Source organism: Lampetra fluviatilis, chromosome 25, assembly GCF_964198595.1.
Source record: "Lampetra fluviatilis chromosome 25, kcLamFluv1.1, whole genome shotgun sequence".
NCBI lineage: Eukaryota > Metazoa > Chordata > Hyperoartia > Petromyzontiformes > Petromyzontidae > Lampetra > Lampetra fluviatilis.
The window spans coordinates 7,301,825-7,322,657 of NC_136299.1; the positions used below are offsets into that span (position 1 = coordinate 7,301,825).

General features: G+C 50.2%; 1 protein-coding gene across 1 annotated transcript in view; it reads right to left on the reverse strand.

The window, feature by feature from the left end:
• The window catches only part of LOC144941752 (uncharacterized), a 36,096-nt gene extending 15,649 nt beyond the window's left edge, over positions 1–20,447 (reverse strand). Inside the window, exons 1-2 of the mRNA XM_078868166.1 lie at positions 19,317–20,447; positions 17,321–17,417 (exon numbers count right to left, since the gene is read on the reverse strand). The gene's annotated coding sequence lies outside the window, so the exon portion shown is untranslated. The remainder of the gene's footprint in view (positions 1–17,320; positions 17,418–19,316) is intronic.
• Positions 20,448–20,833: the final 386 nt, after the last annotated feature.

Below are 20,833 nucleotides of genomic sequence, written 5' to 3' on the forward strand. Positions count from 1 at the left end.
TGTTTAGTTTGTTGTCCTTCCCCCGCACCTCTTATTAGCACGGTTGGCTACGTACGGTAAGAAAGAAGTTCAACATAGATGCATGTATAAACCTACAGTCTGTGTTACAGTATATATACACACAGTGAAATACAATCTACAAAGACTGTAGATAAAGACGGTATTGCAGTTATTGTTTGACTTGCATCCCACTGGGATTTTTTGCACACAGCGTTGAAATGTGGTGTTTTTTTCTGGAAGACTTTGCTGATTTTTCCAGGATTTTTTTCTGTTGCGTGTAGTCACTTTAAGATGTTTCTTGTTCATGTTTTTGTTTTGTTGCGGTTGCACCCGAGTCAAGAGCCGCATGGCTCACCTCACAGGGTTATACCTCATAAATTTAACTGAAAATAAAATAGTGCAGTCTACATATTGTTTTACCACGCGGTGTGTAAGTTTCAATAGTAATGCCCCAATGGTAAATTCTACTTTAGTGATGTAACGAAAAATGCATGCATACTCTCCATATATATGCAAGCACACACGTATAATATTTAAGGTTGAGTCGACCTAGGGCAGGCCGAACCAAGACCGGTTCAAATATTAATTGTTATTGGTCACGAGCGGGAATCGACCTCGGGTCTCTCCCGTGGTTCGCAATAGTCCAGTGCGTTAACTACTGCGCAACCACTGCCCAAGCATACAAAGGCAAAGACCCCCCGTATAGCCTTTACACGACTTAGGGGCAAGTGCTGTTCGCGAGCAGCCCCTATATGAAGGCCGACACGGCACACGATGAAGCGAGGTGGTCAGCACCGGCCATAGACACAAAGATAGAAGATCCCCCGTATAACCTGAACAGAATGTAGGGCGAGTGCTGTTAGCGAGCACCTATAAATACACAAAGACAAATGTCCCCTGTATAGCCTTTAACAGGCTGCTGAGGCAAGTGCTGTTAACGGGCACCTGTGAATACACAACGACAAAGAGTCCCTGTATAGCCTTTAACAGACTGCTGGGGCAAGTGCTGTTAGCGATCACCTATGAATACACACTCACGCATGTGCCATGGATGTGTGTGTTGATGTGTATACAACCGTACTACATATATATGCATGTATCATTTAAGTCGTAAACGTGACGAAGCACAGGCCTAAAATCCCAAAACTTCAAGCGGACAACATTTAACAGCACTTAAGTATAATGGAGAAACGATTGTAACACTTTTCTTGAATCGAGTAAGGTTATTATTGGTCAGAGGCTGGGTAAATTATGATTCGATGTGATATTACATTTGTACATGCTGCGCACTGTTGTGCGTATGCGTCTCAGCTTGTTTTATTACAATTATAGAACATATATGTACGTGTTAATTGTGTGTACATGTGTGTATGTGCTAGATATGTATGTTAGTGTGTAGATCCTATATGCGTGTATTTTTTTATATTTTATCATCCGATGTGCGGTGATGGAGCTGTTAGCGCACTGCGCTACAAACCCAGCAAAGACCCGAGTTCGATTCCAGCTCACGGGCCAACATCAGTGACGAATATCTGAACCGGTCCCGGGCCTCCCCTACGTCGACTCAGCCTTAAATTAGGCCTACCCGGTGCGGTGCGCAAATATCAACCTTGGGGAGACAAAGGCGGCTGGGCGTGGGACTTGCCACCCAACCCGTTCCGCGTACCGTGTCGACCTTCATCATAAAAGTTCTCGCTCACAGCAACTTGCCCCGGCTGCCTGTTGAAGGCTACACGGGGCGATCGTTGTTGTTGTTTGCTGTGTGCGGCAGGAGCTTGCCCGTCCCATGGACAAACGCAGTATACATCTCTTGTTTTGCAAGCGGAGATCTGGAGGCTTCCAAGTTGAATGGGCGCAACTAAAATTTTCATAAACAATCAATACAACGCAACACCAGATCAACACAACAACACACTTCTGTATAATGCACAAACAACTTTGAGTGCACGGGGAGACACGGGGGCAAGCGTGTCTGGATCTCCCGGGGACACGGGAGAGAGACACGGGGACACGGGAGATAGAGACATGGGGACATGGGGACACTGGAGTTACGGGCTGCATGGGGACACGGGAGAGAGAGACACGGGGACACGGGAGAGAGACACTGGGACACGGGAGAGAGAGACATGGAGACACGAGAGAGAGAGACAAGGGGACACGGGATAGATAGACGTGGGGACACGTGAGAGCGACACGGGGACACGGGAGATAGAGACACGGGGGCACGTGAGAGAAACACGGGGACACGGGAGAGAGAGACGTGGGGACACGTGAGAGAAACACGGGGACACGGGAGATAGAGACACGGGGACACGTGAGATAGAGACACGGGGACACGGGAGAGAGACACGGGGACACGGGAGATAGAGACACGGGGACACGGGAGAGAGAGACACGGGGACACGGGAGAGAGACACGGGGACACGGGAGAGAGAGACACGGGGACACGGGAGAGAGAGACGTGGGGACACGGGAGAGAGAGACGTGGGGACACGGGAGATAGAGACACTGGGATATGGGAGCTAGAGACATGGGGACACGGGGATACGGGAGACACGGGGACACGGGAGATAGAGACACGGAGACATGGGGACACTGGAGTTACGGGCTGCATGGGGACACGGCACAAACGATCATGCCGCAATGACTTAGTTCACAGGGCTTGTCTCCAAAGTTCTTACAGAACACTCACTCACGTCGACACACACATATATATACACAAGACAAAGATCCCCCCCTATAACATGTCATGTACAGAATAGACCTTTGGGACAAATTATGTAAGCGAGCGCCTATTGATGATTAATACCGGTACCGGTACACACGCATATATATGGACCGGTATATATATGTACATACACATGTACAAATATATATACATACAAAGATCCCCCGTATTGAATTAACAGACTGTTGGGGAAAGTGCTGTTAGCGAGTATCACCCTATACGGTCTAATACCGTCACAGAGACCCAGACACATGCACACATACTCGCCATCACACACCGATATACATTTGTACACACAGAATCCATATACAGACACACATGTATACACAAATAATCACGATTCTAGGATGATAAACAATATATACACACACATATATATATACACACATTACAAACACACACATCATATAAGCAACATGCTACAACGGAAGCACGTGCTTATGTAACATAAACGCGTGCGTGCAAACACGCATGTGCTGCACACGTAAACACACATGCACACCGACACAAAAATAAACGTGTCACACACAAACATATATATGTGTTTGCACACGCATACATTACACACACTCAATATATACACTTACCTATACTAAAAAGACCAAGATCCCACCGTTTAGCCTTTAACAGACTGTTGGGGCAAGTGCTGTTAACGAGGGAGCGGGTTGGCCAGGAGCACGCTCGACCGTCTTTGTCTTCCCAGTGCTGATGTGTTATCATTTGTGGCCGAGTCGACCTAAAGAGAGGCCCAAGAACCGGTTCGGATATTCGTCTCTGGCGTCGATGGCCGTGAGCGGGAATCGAACTCGGATGTTACGCGGAGAGGTTTGTCGCGCAGGACCCTAACCGCTGCGCCACCACTCCAAAGGAACGTGACATGCGACAGATGCACTGTGCAGTGCATACTAAACACAAAGCCAAAGATCCACCCGGTAGCCTTAACAGACCGTTGGCGCAAGTGCTGTTAGTGAGCACCTATAAAGGCCGGAACGGCACACGGGGGGGAGGGGGAGGGTAGTGTTTACGCATCGCACCGTGTACGCATTTGATGCTGAGTCGACCTAGTCGGAGGTCCAGGACCGATTCATAAAATCGTCACTTGGCGTTGGCCGTGAGCGGGAATCGAACTCGGGTTGCCGGGTTCGTTTCGCGGAATACATGATACACACACACACCACGTACACACACACACTATGTATATCCGCACGTTTTATTAAAGTTTCAAAAAAAAGGATGTCTAGGGTGGAAAAGTCGATGAATTCTTTTCCGTGAGGTTAAACAAAGCAAACACATTTTTTCTAAGCTAAACCAATCTCAGAAATTAACAACTTTACCTGGTGATGCTTCTGCGTTGGCAGTGATGTAAAGGCACCAACAACAACAACAACCTCAACGCATTCCGTGTCAAGAACATTGCCCGAAACGTCGCCTATCATGTACACATGTCTTTTTAGGCCCACGGTGGTGGTATTGAGACATGTTTGGACATTGTTTATTTATGTTATTGAGAAGGTAAAAACAAGTTGATTGTATGAGACACGGTCATCAAAATTCACCATCATCGTGGTGACCACGACGCTGCTGTTACTCACTCACTCACACATCGCCGCACTGTGCATCAGCTGAGAGGGGCACCTCGTCACGCGTGACTCGACACCACGGTCGTATACCATCGCACATTAAAACAGAGCAAATGCAAAATAAACACACTTAAAAAAAATAGTTACAAATCAAAGTCTGACTGCGACCGTATTCTCCGGAAAGTTTCGTCGACTCGCAACCAAACTTGTGGCCCCGGTGTCAATAAAGTAACAAAGACAAAGATCCCCCGTATAGCTTGTCGCAGACTGTTGGGGCAAGTGCTGTTCGCGAGCACCGACGCAGGCCGGCACGGCACACGAGGGGGTGGGTGGCCAGCACCACGCCCGACCGCCTTTGTCTCCCCAGTGGCGATATTTACACATCGCACCGGGTACTCATTTGCGGCTGAGTCGACCTAGGGGAGGCACAGGACCGGTTCAAATCATCGTCACCGGTGTTGGTCGTGAGCGGGAATCGAACTCGGGTCGCCGGGTTCGTAGCGCAGCGTAGCGCTAACCACCACACCACCGCTCCCCACAATAAAGTTACACACATCGGGTCACGTGCGCACACACGCCGACCGGATTATAAGACGCACACCCAACTTTTGCTTTAAAATACAGGGGGGGGGGTGGGGATGCGTCTTATACTCCGGACAAGACTGGAATTGCTACCGAGAGAGAAAGACACACATTTGCGTACATACCCACGTGCACACGCGTGGTACGGTGTGCGTGCGTGCGTGTGCGCAACAGTCCTTGTTGTCTGTCAGTCCACTGCTGGATGATGCTAAACATCCACGTCGCGTACGGCCACTCGAACCGCACGTTGGGAGAGTTGAGCGCGTTCCCTGTCGTCAACCCCTCGCACGCACGCACGCGTATTCCGCCACGCTCGTGCACGGCAAAAGGCAAACCTCGTCTCCGCCTGGCTTACACGGTGCCTACGTTCAATTGGTCGCACACATCATCCCGAGTACCGCATGGACCCTTCTGAAATAAATAAGTCTCGAAGACTCGTGAGCGATTTGCTTCCCTTTGTAATAAAAACGACGCGAAAGACGAAGATTTCCCCCCGTATCGCTTTAACAGACTGTTGGGGCAAGTGCTGTTCATCAATACAAACATAAGACTCCGACTGTGTGTGCGCGTCGCGTTGTTATCTCCTTCTGTCAATGAACACGCTGCAATGTGCACTCGCAAACTCCACTCACCCGGCGACCCAGGCTGACGAGCGCGTCACGTGAAGTGAGGCCGCCTTGGCGCGTCAACGCGGATTTATAGCGGCGTGTGTGCGTCAGTGTCTGTGTGTGTGGATGTGTGTGTGTGTGCGTGTGTGTGTGTGTCAGTGTATGTGTGTGCGTCAGTGTCGGTGTGTGTGTCAGTGGATGTGTGTGTGTGCGTCAGTGTCTGTGTGTGTGTCAGTGTATGTGTGTGCGTCAGTGTATGTGCGTGTGTGTCAGTGTATGTGCGTGTGTTTATATGGGTCGGTGTGTGTATTTATGGGTGTCAGTGTGTGTCGCTATGGGTCTGCATATGCATGCATGTGTGTTAGTGCATGTGTCCTCGCTAACAGCACTTGCCCCTACAGTCTGTTAAGGCTATACGGGGGATCTTTGTCTTTGTGTGTGTCTTTATATGTCGCTGTGTGTGTTTGTATGTATGTATGGGTGTCAGTGCGTGTGTGTGAGTCGGGGGGAGCGTATACCGTTACGGCTTTTATAGGTGCTCGCTAACAGCACTTGCCCCAACAGTATGTTGAGGCTATTCGGGGAATCTTTGTCTTTGTTGCGTCTCCATGGGTCCGAATGTATGTGTGTGTGTGTATTTGTTGTCAGTGTGTGTGTGCCGTCACGTCCTTGATAGGTGCTCGCTAAGAACACTTGCCCCAAACATGCGTGACGGCTATACGGGAGATCTTTGTCTTTGTGTGTATCTGTGTGTGCGCGTCTGCGTGTGTGCGCGTGTATATTTCGCCTGTGTGTGGGGTGTGCGCTCACAAGTCTGCGTGTGGATGTGTCGTGGGGAGCGGTGGTGGAGCGGTTAGCGCGCTGCGCTACGAACCCGGCGATCTGAGTTCGATTCCCGCTGACGACCAACATCTATGACGATTATCTGAACCGGTCCTGGGCCTCCCCTAGGTCGACTCAGCCTTAAATGAGTACCTGGTGCGGTGTGTAAACATCGCCACTGGGGAGACAAAGGCGGTCGGGCGTGGTGCTGGCCACCCACGCCCTCGTGTACCGTGCCGGCCTTCATAGGTGTTACTCGCTGACAGCACTTGCCCCAACCGCCTGTGAAGGCTATACGGGGGATCTTTGTAGCGCTCATCATCACCACCACAACCACCACCAACCACCACCAAGTCACCTCCACCCCCCACCTACCACGCTCGCAATTAGGGACCAACCTGGCTGGTGCGACAAGGAATTAATTAAACGCGATGTTTTTTTGATAAATTAATTAGATAAGCCAAAAGGGGGCACGCGGCCCGCTAATTGGGAGCGCGTGGCGAGCGGGGGGGGGCAGTGGGGGGGTGGCGTGGGGGTGGCGTTGGGGCTGTCAGAGAGGCAATGGGGTTAACAGGGAGGGAGGGGGTTAACAAGGGGGGGGGGGTAACAAGGGGGACCCCACCGCTTATCCCCACGACTCATTACCACCCCTCCCCACCGCTACCCCTGTGCTCACCCCGACCCCACCCTCACCACCCGCTCTCTCCCTTCATTACGTTAATTACTGCTCCAGTTAGAAAATGAACAATCAGTGCGGCCATATGTCCCAGAGATCCCTGGGGAGAGTGGCACGGGCTAGGCAAGGGGCTCCCCCTCGACTCGCCACGCACCCCCCCTCGACTCCCCCCCCCCCCCTCGATTCACCACGCACCCCCCCCCTCGACTTGCACCCCCCCCCTCGATTCACCACGCACCCCCCCCCCCCTCGACTCGCCACGCACCCCACACCTCCCACGCACACCTCACTCACCACGCACACCCCTGCCTCACACGTACACCACCTTCGACTCACTACGCACAACCCACACTCACCATGCACCCCCCAGACTCACCACGCACTCTCCACCCTCCACACTCACCACGCACACCCCACACTCACCACGCACACCCCACACTCACCACGCACACCCCACACTCACCACGCACACCCCACACTCACCACGCACACCCCACACTCACCACGCACACCCCACACTCACCACGCACACCCCACACTCACCACGCACACCCCACTCACCACGCACACCCCAGACTCACCACGCACACCCCAGACTCACCACGCACACCCCACACTCACTACGCACACCCCACACTCACCACGCACACGGCCGTAAAACCTTTACCCCGCAGTGGACTGACCCCCGTCTCATGCAATTATCCGCGATCACATTTGGATCAGACTCAAGGGACATTGACCCAGGATATGGAAAAGGGGCGCGTGCTCGCGATCACATTGAGAGACGGAGCGAGAAGGGGAAACGCGTGGATTAGAGGACACACGCAAGTTGGATACACGTCGCATTGATCTTCACACAGCAGTGGATAGTCCATGGCAGCGATGAGAGGATGGAGAGATGCATGTTTGGCAGTTACAGGACAATGCATGGTGGACGGAATTCGCAAACCAACTCGAGCAAAAACAACAAATTATTGACACAAAGCTCATGGGCCCCTCTCTAAGTCTACGGGCCTCTACGTGAAATGTGAGTCTATGTATGGCTCTTTGTTTGTTCTTATTGCGATTCTGCGCGTCTCTGTGCGAGTCTATGGCAGAGCGGCAGTCAGTGGCAGGCCGGGGAGAAGAGAGAGAGAGAGGGAGGATCTGGAGGCTGGAATTGAACCTGGGTCAGTGAGTCGGCAACACGGACGGCTGGCGGGGGAAGGAGGGGGGGGCGAGTTCCACGGCTCATGACTGGTAGCTACAACCTTCGCTGATGTCGAGACGAGAACGGATCTTCAAGTTAGTCAGGAGCGCTTTAGTGACGTCACCCGCAGTGCCTTTTCAGAAGTGATTAACGCCGCAGTGACGTCATTGTAGTGTTGCTGCTATTTCACTTTAAAGTAAAACATTAAAATTGCTCCGACGAACGTAACTTAATTCTTCCAACAGGCGTCTCGAAATCTATTATTTCTTACGGTGTCCGACTGAGGTTGAAAGCGTTATATTGCATTCGCCCTGTGCGTCTGTGTGTAACATGGGGGTGTGTGGGGGGTCACTGGAACGAACGGATGAGAAATAAACTTGAGTTTTAGAGGCGTGTGGCGATTGGGGACTCACCCCTCGGAGAAATCTGGCCGCATCCGTGAAATGGTTTCCCCAAAACTCTGTCGACAAACCCAGCGCGAAGAGGACACATTTGCAAATGTTCGAACTCGTTTCAATCGTCCCGACGAGTCGCACGCACGCTTTGGTGTCCACGCTGGGCTCGACTCTGCCCCATGAGACAGCGAATGTCAACAACGGGTCCAGAGATTTGCTCGCGTTCACCCCAATGCTGCTGAAATTATGCACTTCCAGAAGTCGGCCACGTGGTTGATGGGATGTAAAAGATTAACCCGTAAAAACAAAGTTTTTCACTATAAATCCTTTATATGCGTGGCGGCTAGAGTCCTCTCGTCCTCTGGCTTGAGATGGCTGCCACCTATGGGTCAGATGATTGCCTGCCACCATTAAGCAATTGGTAATTAAATATAATTATTTTTTTCCTAAAAAGTGTAAAATTTTGGAAAAAAAATGTCATGAAAATTAATTGTCACGCACAACGAGTCTGTGTGTGAGCTCGATTGGATCACGGGAAGTGGGTTAAAAAACGACTGCAAAATTTGCACGGTCGTAAGCGTGCAAGCAAGCAAGCAAGTGAACTTAATATAAAGGATTAAAAAAAAATTACTGGCATTTGTAAATGCTTGCACTTCCTCGTTGTCTATGTGGAGGGACAGATATGGCAAAGAGAACGCCCGTTCTGCTGATTGCCTTTCTCGCTTCAATTTCTCCACGTCGACCCCCATCGGCGATGTCGAATCTCCGATCGTGCAGCACTCGCAGCCGCTAGCCGTCTGGGGCCGGAGAGACAGCCACTCCACGGTCACATGACAGGGACCAGTCCATCCTCGCAATTACGAGTCGACGCAGACCTCGCCGCGGTCCGTTATTAAATTACATCTGCTGGCTACATCTGCCGCGATGTGCGAATGCGGAGAGATTGGTTTTGATGATGAGGAGGAGGGGAGGTGGGGGATTTTTTGGGGGGGGAGGGTGCCGTTTTCGAAGGTGGGGGCTACGGAAAAGAGGAGGGGGTCAAGGAGATGGGGGTTAAGGGGGAGGGGGCTACGAGGAGTTGGGGGGGGTGAGAATGGGGGGGAGGGGGAGTCTGCGGGGGGTGAGATTGAGCGGTTGGGGGATGCGGGGGGGGGCTGCGGGGGGTGTGATCTGTGAGGGTTGTGGGGAGAAGGGGGGGGGTGGTGGTCTGCGCGAGGGTTTGGGCTGCAGAGGGATGGGATCTGCAAGGGTGGGGGCTGCTGTGGGGGGTGGGGGCTGTTGTGGGGGATAGAGGGGAGGGGCTGCGCCAATCGTTGAGTGACTTTGATCGCCGTTAAGAGAACGGGATCGTCATCATCGCCACCATCACCGCGAGACTCGTGCTGGGCGCGTATACCCAATTAGCGACGCTTTTATGGCCGCAATTAAGCGTTTTGATGGCTTAACTGAGACCCGGGGGGGGGGGGGAGAGGCGGCGGTGGCGGCAGGGGTAGTGGTGAGGAAGGGGGTAGGGGAGGGGATGAGGTGACCACAATCTTCACCTCGCCGGGGGAGCGGGAGTGGGGGGGGGGGCGAGCCCCCCCCCACCTCCCCCTTAAACTAATTGCTTAGGTTAAATAAACACAATTATAAGCGCACACACAACACCCTTCGTGTAACGTAGATTAACTATCGCGACGTGTTAGTTGTTTAACACACTTTGCCGAACGCACGCCCCAAGTTCCCAATAAACGTCAAGCGGCCAGCCACAAACAGCACTGTCATCAAAGTTGTACTCTATGAAGAGTGCAAACGCGTTTTTCTTGAATTGCCTCGAGGGTATCACACGGAGCTTGGGGAAGAGAGAATGCCAAAGGTTACGCAGTGCAGCAGGTAGGCACAGGTAGGTACAGGTAGCTACAGGTGTTGGCCGTGAGCGGGAAGCGAACTGTGGTCGCCGGATTCGTAGTCGCAGTGTGTTAACCACAACGCCACCGCTCCGAAAACAGACACACATAAATTCAGTGCAAATACAAATATCCCCATGTATGGACTTAATTGATGGGGCAAATGCTCTTAGCGAGTAGTAACTCTGAACGCCGGCACGGCAAACGAGGGGGGTGGCCAAGACTACCCCGGCCGCCTTTGTGGCGAGATGTTAACTACCTCGCCTGGTATGAAGGACGTCGTGGGTCGATTTAGAGTTTGCGTCTTCTCTCTCCCCGTGGTCGCGTGGATTTCTCTCCGGTTCCTCCGGTGTTTCTCTCCACATTAGATAGAAACACGCGTTTAGAGTATTTAGCTGCTGTGCATTTCCACATGATGATAAGCCACATCACTTAGCTATCATTTGTGACCAGGTCGCCCTAATAATAGCGATTCGCTCAGCGGGCTTTACCTGGTAAAATACAACAAAGAGTTTAGTTTTAGTTTGCTAAGGTCAGCACGACAACACCTATGAGGGGGTGGGTGGCCAGCACCACGCACGGTCGCCTTTGTCTCCCCAGTGCTGATGTTTTATGGACACCGCATCAGGTACATCGGCACTGATGTTGGCCGTGAGAGGGAATCGAAGTCGAGTCGCCCGCCGCTGTTCGTAGCGCAGTGAGCTAACTGCTGCGCCACCGCTCCCCAGACAAAAAACACGCAAAAACACAGACACAAACGTCAACACACGCAGACACTCGCACACAAGGACACAAACACACATTGTATAGTCCACCTCCTCACAGATACCGTTACCACCACCGCCATCATTACCATCATTACGCACCTCAAATTAGCACGGTAGGCTACGTACGGTGCGAAAGAAGGTCTACATGCAGTCATATATACTCCGGGAAGACACACAATGTAACTGGTATTGGCCACACATCCAAATGCTGCTAAATTCCCCGTAAATTACTTGGCTGGGATCACACAGCAGCAGCAGCAATCGCAACCCGACTTCAAAAACTCGGCAGGACACTCCCGAAAAAGAGTCTTGAGACTCAGGGAGGCTTTGTTCTGGTCAAGCAAGCGGCAAAATAAAAAGTCAAAATGTCAATACACAAAATTGATAAATGTATGCTTACACGGTAGTATGTACTGCATTACTTTATAAACATACATGTACTTTCGAGTAGATATTTCGTAAACTTATTCTTTTTTATAAGATTGCAGTTGGTAAACTATTGAATCGTTATGAAGAGCGTGAAGTTATTCACTACATGTTAGTTAATTTTGTTTAAGCAGTTGAGGACTCTAGAAACCAGGATAGCGCCTTTTCCCAGAGTAGCCTGGGGCCAGTACTTTCGTGGAGACAAATACATTACACAACAACAATAATCATATTATTATTGAGTTACAGCCGTGGCAATCCAATGCTGGATGAAGGCCTCTCTCTCTCCCGCGTCCTATCGGTCTTTCGGAGGGGGGCGGGGTGGGTGGTTGCTTCACCATACTTCACCACGCTGGTCAATTCGGCTTCATGAAGTTTTTGGCGGAAGAACGCGAGCAGGAGACGGAGTGTTTCAGCACTCACGCGCCACTGGCGTTAGCCGCGGCCAGGACGCGAACTCGGGTGGCCTGGCTCACTCTTATTAAAAACTGTGCGTTTCAGCAACACTTTACCTTGATGCTGTTCACACGCGCGCTAATTTGTATGTGGTTCAAACCCCAAAATGTAACCATATTATTCACATATTATATACATCAGCCGATGTGATGACAGCAATATATATGTACTTATGTAATATATTGGAATGAAAACTAAACAAACTTCATGTTTTCTCACTTAAAGAAGGACACGTTGAATATTAAATGATGTTGACATGTCAGTCATCCTACAGATCCCAACCCGCACTGACCAGAATGGTGAAGTATGGTCAAATAACACCGAAGACCGACGCAGCGGGGCCAGGGCCTTCAGCAGCGAATGGGCACATTCAACGATTGATGTACCTTCCCAGGTATAACCACGTATGTGTAGGTGTTATATTATAACTTACACACATATGTACGCATACCAAGCTGTCGTGCATTATATACTGTATGTATAGACTGTCTTCACGATAGGAACGACAGTCAGACATCTCGCTACATTCCTCATTTAATATACGCTCCAAGCATGGTGCTGTTTCATTCAGACGCTGTCGCCTCGACAGACCTGGTTTTCACCTGAGGACGGCTGCTTGCGTTGTGGCCGAAACGTCGTGACAATTATTTTATTATGTTTTTTTATTTTATTACTTCCCTTCTACGTGACTTTACCGAAAGAACCAAGAAGATGAATCCCTGCAGTCACGAATGCTTTAAATCGGAAAATTGGCAAAGACAAGTAAGTTATCGCAGGCCGACGATTCGCGCCATGGTCCTACTTCAGAGCAGAGCTAAATCGCCGTCTGTTGTGTATTATATCGAGGTGTGTGTGTGCTTTCTCTCCCCAAGTAACAATGCCGAGCGTGCGTGCTCTCCACGCATCTTTGCTCACGTGTTAGTTGTGACATCGCTGGGCGAGAAGTAACTCGCTAATGCTACGACTCGCGATTCAGACGTTCACTTTGAGATGGAGAAACAAAATATATACGAAGTAATTAAATCACTTATATATATAGGGGTGGTTTTTTTCCCGGAGTGAGAAACATTGAAAACAAAAAATGTGTTATGTTGTTTCATCCACTCTGGCGTCACTGAAAGGCCGAATCAACTTTGCAACACAAGCAATAAGCTGAATCTAGATCTGAAGTTTTCGTGACTGCAGGGATCCATACTCGTTGGTTCTTTCGGTAAAGTCACGTGGGTAGAAAATAAATTAAATCACGACGTTTCGATCGCAACACAAGCAATAAGCTCCTTAGCTCAGCGGGCTTTTGCTCGGGAAATGCAACTTCTTTTGGACTTCTGAAGGGATCGCGGGCTTGATGGTCGAGAGTAATAACGGAGCGGCAGTCCAAGGGCATGGAACGCGTCCGAGAGACCGACGACCAAAGCAGTCCGTGCTGCAGGCGCCGGGCGGATTCGTTGTTCGCATCTTTAAGATGTGGCAGCGGTAGCGGCTTGGGGAGGCCTTCATCCAGCGGTGGATTGAACATGACCGCCGCCGTCGCTGCTGCTGCTGTTGCTGATGGTTATCGAATTTTCAAATTAAACTTCTTGCTTGGTGATGCTGCTGCTGCGTTTGGCAGCGGTGCACTGGAGCTGCGCACTTTTAAATCGTATCGATTGGAAACTAATTTCTTGAGAACTGTTTTTTGTGTGGCGTTTGTTCTCATTCCCCCCCGCACCTCCGATTGACACGGTGCGAGACCCTTTCAACATACATACACACAAGCACATTTAACAAACAAAACAACTCGACGCATTTGTCAATAATATGTGTGTGTTGCTTTAAAAGGCGAAACTAAATATATATGCGGCGTAGAGGGCAATGGTAATGGTACTTCTTCGTGGCTCAATGAAGAAGGGTCATTGCCCGAAACGTCGCCGATTACATCTATATTTCCTGTGATATCGACGAACGCGTTTAGTAATGTTTAGTCCCAGCGATATACTCCGCTGATCCTAACGCGACTGTCTGGCTCGAGCCACCTGTGTGTGTGGACAGTTGTTGCTCTGCATACGAGAGAACAACTGAAGACGTTCAAGATTTCAATGCTGTCGTGGTGCCCACAGTCGGCGCGTTACTACGTTCGCTCGCTCGCTCGCTCACTCCACAGTCTACGGCGCCAAAAGGGTCTGTACGTACGTATGTATGTACACAGAGTGCTTCAAAACAAATGTGAACACTTCTGAGAATGTTGCAACAACAACCACGAGAAATGTGCCGCATCCGGGCTCCGGACACCACCTGGAGAAGATTCCAGGCGCGCGTTGACGATGATGGCGAACAAGTGTAGACTATGCTAATTGGTTTTTTACCCTTCTATCTGGCAACAAAACTGACACCTTTTTATTATCAGAGTTATGTTTTTCGTTTGCATTATGGCTGCAGGTATTGTGGTCTATGCAAACATGACTCCTTGTAAAAAAAGTGTCAGTTTTGTTGCCAGATAGAAGGATAAAAAAACAATTATCATATTTTTTTACTGGCAAATGAGGTTCCAAAAGTGGAGACTAATTTACTTTTTTTAAGCGACTGACATTAAATTGTTATCGTGTTACAGTGTATTGTCCGTTCTTTTTCCAATAAAAACGATAGTCCCATGTAAGTGTTCACATGTTTTTGAAGCACCCTGTATTTCCGTTTAACTTCTTTCACACCGTACGTAGCCAACAGTGCTTATCCGAGGTGCGGGGGAATGACAACTGAACGCAAAAAGCAGTCCGAAAGATATTAATTTTCAGTCTAGACGAGTGACAAGTGCATGACTCCAATGGCTTTCTAATATCGGAAGGAAGAGCGCTCCAGTTTCCCGCATCTTGAACATCGCCACCACCATCATGTATGTTGAGTTGTTGACCTTCTTTCGCACCGTACGTAAGCAACCGTGCTCATCGGAGGTGCGGGGTAAGGACAACGAACTAAACGCAAAAAGCAGTCCTAAAGAAATGAGTTTTCAATCGAGATGGTTTAAAAGAAAGTCTGGCTGCTGTCTAAGTGTTTGCATAATTCATCGTCTCCTAAAGCAAGTGCAGAATACTGGTTTGTCAATCTAGACGACTTAAAAGTGCATAGCTCCAGTGGCGCTCTAATAAAGGCAGGAAGAGAGCGTTCCAGACGGTCGCAGAAGCGCATCAGCAAGCTCCGCGCAATGCGGTGACCACCGCCTTTGTTCGACGGTTCGCCAAAAAGCCCAAAGCAGCCGCGAGGATGAGCGGAGTTCGCGTGACCGTCGTTTATGCTCCTTGGCGTGATCAGCGAGGTATATTGTGGTTCGTTTGTGGCAAGCACTTTGTTGTGCGTAATGAGCGCTACCTTATAATGTGTTCGTCTGCCAACCGAGAAGCCAACGCAGTTCGGCGAGCACTGTCACGTAACGACATACGCGTGTGGTAAACAACACAATGCATGCTCTACTGTGGAACCTCGCAGGTAGTAACCACGTCTAAACAGCACTCCGCCGCTACGTACATCTACATACAAGTACAGTAATTCTAGATTTGAAGCTTTCGTGACTGCAAGGAATCATCTTCTTAGGTTTTTTCGGTAAAGTCACGTAGGTAAAACATCAAAATGAATGAAAATAAAATAAAAAATCACGACGTTTCGGAGGCAACACAAGTGACGGAGACTTGTGTTGCCTCCGAAACGTCGTGATTTTTGATTTTATTTTATTTTATTTTCATTCATTTTGATGTTTTACCTACGTGACTTTACCGAAAAAACCTAAGAACAAGTACAGTAATTATTGTTCGAGTACAAATTACATATTTTGGCTTTCCGGACCGACGTTCGCTACGAGCAACGCGATTTGAAGTCAGGAACCCTCTGAACGGGTTCTGGGACCGTCTGGACAACAACAGCAATGCCTGTAAACCCCCCAGCCGCACTTTGTTTAACAAGGCCCGCAACTCTGCCGATGAGACCCCCGAATACAGGAACCGGCCCCCAGTTGGTTTTTCGTTTGCTTTGCTGTAAACAAATACAATGTGCCGCTGTAAGGCGCGTAACGCGTTGAGCCTGAAGGCGCTGAAATTACATTTCCCCCGATATGAGTTCAATTCCCGGCCACGGCTCGCGTCGGCCAGTGGCGAGGGCTTCCGTCCAAACCGACGCGGAGCTGCATCTCTTTGCGCGAGTCCGCGTTGACCAGAGTGGTGAAGAATGGTCAAACCAACTCCGACGGCCAACACGGCATTTCGAGGCCATCCCTCCATCAGTCCAGTCGTGGAAATGACCGAAAGTTGCAACGGTTAATTCACTATCGTTTACTCGTAATTAGCAGCATCATCATCATTAGCAGCATCATCATCAGCAGCAGCATTGCTCTATCCACTGCTGGATGAATGCCTACTGGCCAGGCCATCGCAGTCTCTCGCGGTTCCGCTATTTAACGATCCACCAGCGCTTGCACACGGAGCCAAATTCATCGCTCCATATCCACCCCGGACGTATTTTCAGAGGCGTTACATTCATTGTACAGTATCGTTATCGGAAACCCCAAATAATAGGTCGATAAATTAAAACTGATTTTAATTCAGGCGGTTAAAGCAACTTCTTGAGGCTGTTTATTCCGATTGTATTCCGATTGCATTTCATATCGAAATAAAACATAGCACATAAATATAGATGCCACAGTTTTAACCACTTTATCTCTCTGGCCTTTAGAGTTATGGGACCATTTCCCGAAACGTCGCCTATTATAGGCAGTATATATTGTTCTATTTAAGGCCACGTGTTATTGACGAACGTGTTGAGTTTTTGTTTCGTGTTGTTGTCTGTGCCTGTGCACCACTGCCAACACAGCAGCAGCATCATCATCACGAAATCGTGTGTCGAGCAAAATATACTTCACCACAAAGTGTTGCGTGTGTGCGTGTGTGTGAGCCTTGCGTGTGTGTGTGAGTGTTGCGTGTGCGTGCTGTGTGTGTGTTGTGTGTGTTTTGTGTGTGTTGTGTGTGTGAGTGTTGCGTGTGTGTGTGTGTTGTGTGTGTGTGGTGTGTGTGAGAGTGTTGTGTGTGTGTGAGTGTTGTGTGAGTGTTGTGTGTGTGTTGTGTGTGTGAGTGTGTGTGTGAGTGTTGTGTGTGTGTGTTGTGTGTGTGAGTGTGTGTGTGAGTGTTGTGTGTGTGTGTGAGTGTTGTGTGTGTGTGTGCGTGTGACGCGGTTCTCGTCTGGACTCACCTGCCTCCCTCTGCCCCAGGTTCCTCCCGTCCGAGTCAGTGTGAGAATCACCGCAGACACTTCTCTTGCTGCAGCAGCAGCAGCAGCAGTGACGATGCTACCAGCAACAGCAGCAGCAGTATTAGCAACAGCAGTGGTGCTAGCGACAGCGGCGCATGCAATATCAGTAACAACAATCAGCAGCAGCGGAGTAAGACTGGCAACAGCACTAGCAACGATAGTAGTAGCAACACCAGTAAGCAACAGCAGCAGTCGTAGTAGCAACAACAGTAGTGGCAGCTATAGAGAACACCAGCAAGTGCAGCAGCAGTAGTAGCAGCAGCAAGTCAGCGGCAACAGCAGCAGCAGAAGTTACAGCGGTAGCGACAGCATTGGTAGCAACAGCAGTGTCAGGAGTGTACCTATCAGCAGCAACGGCACCGGTAGAATCCGTAGCAGCATTAGTATGAGTCGGAGCTGCAGTATGAGTAGCAGTATCAGTATCAACAGGAGTAGCAGCAGTAGTTTAAGCAGCAGCAACAGTAGCAGCAGCAGCAGTATCAACATGAGTAGCAGCAGTAGTTTAAGCAGCAGCAACAGTAGCAGCAGCAGCAGCAGCGACTAAGCTCCGCATTCCGTGGAGAGCTGCGAGAGGGCTCAGCAATTCCAAAACAATCGGAGGCGGCGTGGAGCAGAGTGAGCGCGGGGGGTGATGGTGGTGAAGGTGGCGGTGATGATCACTGGCGGAGGCAGTGGGGGGGGGGTGGCACGTGCCCCCCCCCCAATGATCCGATCGAAATCCCTAATTTCGATCGAATCATTGGGATTTATTAGTAATAAATCGGCATTTTGCGACCCCCACTGCCACTGTGTAGCATATTATTACGTGCCAGGGACTCTATGAGATGATAGGACAATAGTCTGAGTCCATAATTGGAAATAAGTAACTGCAAAGCGGTTATAAGCGACTCACAGAATTGTGCGCAGTTGCGTATAAGCAGTACACGACTTCCCTGAAGGCATCAACACCTTCAGCGAGCGCGATGCCGATCACACAACGCGGTTCGAATTCGACCCTCGATCGACGGCTGCGCCATCGCCGCACACGCGTCGAGTAAAAAGCAAGGGACAAGTCCTTACTTACTAACAACTCCTATAATTTTTCATTGCTGGAGGGGTTGCCCCCCCTACCTGAAAATCCTGGTTCCGCCATTGGTGATGATGATGATAGTGAGGAGGGTAAGGAGTTTTAACTTAAAGCTTTCGTGACTGCAGGAATTCATATTCGTTGGGTCTTTCGGTAAAGTCGCGTAGATGGGTTCAAAGAAAATAACAAAAAAGTTACCAAAAACTACACCAGGAAGAAAAAAAGAGGATGACGATCGCTTGTGTTGTGATCGAAACGTCGTAGTTTTTCGTAATTTTTTTGTTATTTTCTTTGAGCCTATCTACGTGACTTTACCGAAAGACCCAAAGAATAGGTTAACGAGTGGTGGTGACAGTGGCCATGGTGAGGATGGTGATGGTAACAAGTCTGCGTCGCATTCTCACGCGTCCTCGTGGTGAGCGGAGTGAATTCCTGTGGTGCTTGTACAGTTCAAGAGTCCGCATGGCAAGCTGCTGCAGCTACAGCTGATGATGATGCTGCACTACGTGTGCTGCTCTTACTGCTGATGCTGCTACTGCTGATGGTGATGTTACAGCTGCTGCCAAGACTGATGATGATGATGCACTGCGTGTGCTGCTCTTACCGCTGATGTTGCTGCTGCTACTACTGCTGATGGTGATGTTACAGCTGCTGCTAAGACTGATGATGATGATGCTGCACTACGTGTGCTGCTCTTACCGCTGATGTTGCTGCTGCTGCTACTGCTGATGGTGATGTTACAGCTGCTGCTAAGACTGATGATGATGCTGATTCTACGTGTGCTGCTCTTACCGCTGATGTTGCTGCTGCTACTGCTGCTTCTGATGATGTTAATAATAATGATGTTGTTTAAACATAAGTTGTTCTTACCGCCGCTGATGTGATGTTGCTGACGATACAGCGGCGGCGATGTTCTCATGAAGCGAGGCCTGCCCAGAAGGGAGACCTGGAGAGGAGGGAACGGAGGAGCTGGGAGGAGGAGGGAGACCCGGGAGGGGTGAGATGTGGGTGGTGGGTGACCTGGGAGGGGTGAGACGCAGATGGAGGGCGATGCGGGTGAGGGGTTGGAAGCTTCCCACCCGTGCAGTAAAGCAGCGACACAGCAGTCAGGAGTCGAACCCGGGTCGGGAGCTGAGCGGCAGAGTGATGGAGGGTTAAAGTTCACGGAGCGGCAACGGTTATAATGGGAACCAATACCTCCGGGAAATAGGTGGATGCGTGGGTGGGTAGGTGGGAGGTAGGGTCATCGGTGCGTGGCTGGGTGGGTGGGAGAAAGGATAGGTGACTGAATGGGTGGCTAAGTAGGTGACTGGCTGGGTTGGTGAGTGGTTGACTGGGCGAGTCACTGGGCGGGTAGGTGCGGAACTGGGTTGCAGCGTGACTGGGTGGATGAGTAATTGGGTATGTGACTGGGCAGGTGGTTAGTTGAGCAGATGGTTTACTGGATGGGTGGATAGGTGGATGGGTAGATGGTTCATTCGGTAGGTGGGTGGATTTGTAGGTGGATGACTGGGTGGGTCGGTGGATGACTGGGTGGGTAGGTGGGTGGGTAGGTGGTTGACTGGGTGGGTGGATTGGTAGGTGGATGACTGGGTAGGTGGGTGACTGGGTAGGTGGGTGACTGGGTAGGTGGGTGACTGGGTAGGTGGGTGACTGGGTAGGTGGGTGACTGGGTAGGTGGGTGACTGGGTGGGTAGGTGGTGTTACTGGCTTAGCTGGTGTGGGTGCAGGGATGTGGACGGTGTGTGTCTTGGGGGAGGGGGCGTAAGGGACGAGGGGGGAGGATGATGATCAAGAGATTTAGTCGATTGGAATGCCCCCGGGTAGGGGCACGAAGGGGGGAGGGGGGTGGAGGGGGTGGAGATGGGGGATGAGTGTCAACCCTCGCAGTTTAAAAACTCTCCACCCATCATTTCCCCAGTGGGACCGACCTCCCGCATAGCAGATTTTCACCCTCCATCAATCAATCAATCAACCGACCAATCAATCAAGCCATTAGCATATGCCCGCCGGTGCTTAACTGTTTAATTAGTTTACACTGGAGAATAGCAGATAGGCACACAAGTACACGTGGGAACGTGACACATCGCGGCTGGGTGTGGGGGGGGGTACTCATCCAAGTACAGGGTTCTCTCGCTCTATGCGGTGGTAGTAGTAGTAGATGCGTTCCAAAAAACACAAAAAAATGACGCGCATAGCGAAACGGCAAGAGGAGACAGCTGCCTGCCAAGTAGTGAAAACAGTAACACAGTACACACACACAGTACACACACAGTACACACAGTATACACTGTATGTGCACACACACAGCACACACACATTATACACACACACAGTACACACAGTGTTGTGTATCTCTGTGTGCGAGACAGCTGCATGCTGAGTAG